Raw genomic sequence first — 3179 nt, 5'->3', positions numbered from 1 at the left:
GCATAGTTCTATTCGTGTCCTACTTGCTTTTGCTATGCATGATTTGGAGTTGGAGCAACTTGATGTGAAAACAGCATTCTTGCATGGTGAACTAGAAGAACAGATTTATATGCATCAACCTGAAGGGTTTGTTATTGAAGTAAGGGAATCGTTTTGGCATGAAAGATGCAAACCTGTAACTATCCTCTTGATCTCATTTTAGACTTTCAACTGCTCTATCACCTAAGACAGATGAAGAGGTGGTGTCAGTGTGGTGAGCAGATATTTGTCATGTCCAGGTAAAACTCATTGGGAAGCAGTGAAGTGGATACTTAGGTACTTGAAAGGGACCTCTGGTGTTTGTTTGGAGTTTGGGAGGAATGGTGATAATTTATCTGGTTATGTTGATTCAGATTATGCAGGTGATCTTGACAAGAGGAGGTCACTCACAGGCTATGTATTTACTCTTGGAGGAAGTACGGTTAGTTGGAAAGCTACTTTACAGGCTACAGTTGCATTATCTACCACTGAAGCAGAATATATGGCAATGACTGAGGCAATTAAAGAAGCTATTTGGTTTAGAGGTTTGTTGGGAGAACTCAGCATGGATCATGGGGTGACTGTTGTCCATTGTGATAGCCAGAGTGCTATTCACTTGACTAAAGATTCAATGTATCATGAGAGGACAAAGCACATTGATGTTCGGTATCATTTCATAAAAGAGATAATTGCTCAAGGTAATATCAAGTGTTGAAGATTGGATATGTTGACTAAGCCTTTATGTGTTGGTAAGTTCGAGCATTGCTTGAACTTGGCTATTTGTTTATTGTTGGAGGAGAATTCAAGCCAAGGTGAGATTTGTTAAGTTTGTCTCGAATTCTTGACCCGTTTTGAAGATTGACCCAATCCACATATTTTGGTGGTGACCCGAATGAAAATTTTTCTGAGATCTGTGATGGAAGCAGAGGGGTTGGGCCGATAGGCCCAACCCGGAGCCCATCACACCCATCACTGATCTCGTATGGGGGTGCGAGGCTACCCCCCAGTATGGTTCGATCGGATCGACCGCCACCCGATGGGTCGACCCGATTTGAGTATATATAATATACTGTTGCTTGTTGAGAAAGTTATTGTATTCCAGGGTTTTCACGCAGCTAGGGTTTCAGGGCGAGTTTTTTCTCGCGCTCTAGGGTGTAATTTCTCTTTTGCATAGTGAATCTTCTTCTTCGCCCGAGACGTAGCACACCACGTTGGTGTGTGAACCTCGTTAAATCTCTGTCGTACGATCTATTGTCTCTTTTTATTCGTGTTTCTTGGTGTTTGATCTAACAATTGAGCACACTGAGCGAAACCTAACGTAATCAGCATACAATTGATACTCTCACTGATCATTACAATCAAATCATCTGGAAGCTACTACACTGAAAATCCTTCCGAGGCTGAAGAGGTGTATAGCTATGGGGTCCCTCAATGGTTACTTGAGATTTCAAAAATCTGTAACAAGTTTAAGGGGAAGTGTGTTCTGTGAGAAGGTTTCATGAGGTGGGGGACGACCATTTCATCTCCTCCCCCACCCCCCTCCAAATGTGTTTGGGCGTAGGCCACCCTCCCCACACAAAAAACCATTTTCCCTAACTTCAAACATTTAATAATGATCTAGTTAAGCTAACAACGATCTTAGTTAGGAACTTTATGGTGAACAGAGAATGTGGAACAGTTTGTAAATCTTCTTATTGTGAATTTAATTTTTTTTATTATTAAAAAAAAAAAAAAAAAGATGCCTGTCTTGACCTATCACGTATGTAGTTTTCCTCTTGTTCTTTTAAATACTACTACTACAACAACTAAATATAAAAATTAAATCTTTGCCTGCCCCCTGTGAGTCTTTTCCCAGCCTATCAATTGGTCTTGTAGTCATGTATGACCATACCTACCCAAAAAAAAAAAAAATGTATGCAGATATTTTTGCCATACCAACTTGATGTGTTAGGTCTTATTTATCCAAATTATTGATACCTTTGGGGTGTCAAAATGGAAGATGAACGAAAATACCGACCTTATCAAACCAAAAATCTGATCTGATCAGATCAAACTCCTTATCTGTTCAATCTTGATCTAGAATTTTAGAAAAAAATGTCGTTTGATTTGGTTTGGTCTGAACCAATTAGACCAAAAAGAAACATTGAAGGTTCTTTCCGGATTTCAAAAGAAAATTCTACTCAAAGATTTCAAAAGAAAAACACATGAGAAAGGTATTAGTTTCCGCGATGCTAGTGAAAAACCCCAACAAGAAGAGGTTGGGGAGAAGAATTGTCCAATAGGGGGTTCACATATGAAGGAGAAATGTCATCTGTCTAGAGCATGGCCCCTGCACCCACACCTCGACCAATTAGAGTGCACACTTAGGAATCAACCAAGAGGAGTATGGCGAAGGCTTATGATAGGTTGGAGTGGTCATTCTTATTTGCTTGCCTTGAAAAGTTTGGCTTTAGTGGTCTATGGGTTAGCCTGGTGAAGGAAACAGTTTGCAATTGCTGGTTTTCCATTCTATTGAATGGCAACCCTGTGGGTTATTTCAAGTCATCTAGAGGTGTCAGACAAGGAGACCCTTTATCCCCAAGTCTTTTTATTCTAGCTGAAGAAGTTCTTAGTAGAGGTTTAAGATCTATCTTTATTGAAGGTCAAGCTAAGTACTTCCATGTTCCAAGGGGTTGTTCGAGTATCTCCCATAGTCTGTATGCTGATGATACCATTATTTTTGCTCAAACTTTGAAGTCTTCTATGATGCAGATTATTGGTTTCATATCTAGGTATGAGGTTTCTTCAGGCCAATTAGTTAACAAATCAAAGAGCTGTTTTTTATGTCTTCGAAAACTCCTGAACGTAGAGTCAAGATGGTTGAAGACGTTACAGGTTTTAAAAGAGGCTCATTTCCTTTTACCTATTTCGGTGTTCCTATAATCAAAGGGAGGGCTAGAATTTGTCATTTTAATGCGGTCGTTGAAAAGTTTCAAATAAGCTTGCAAGGTGGAAAGGAAAGTTGCTCTCAATAGGTGGTAAGATTATTCTAATTAAGCATGTTCTTTACAGCATCCCAATCTATTTACTGTCTGCTTCTTTGGTTCCCATTGGTATTTGGAAAAAATTAGAAACCTTAATTTCTAATTTCTTATGGGGTGAATCAGAATTTGGAAGGAAAC

Source organism: Macadamia integrifolia, chromosome 13 (assembly GCF_013358625.1).
Source record: "Macadamia integrifolia cultivar HAES 741 chromosome 13, SCU_Mint_v3, whole genome shotgun sequence".
NCBI lineage: Eukaryota > Viridiplantae > Streptophyta > Magnoliopsida > Proteales > Proteaceae > Macadamia > Macadamia integrifolia.
This window is presented reverse-complemented; position numbering follows the sequence as displayed.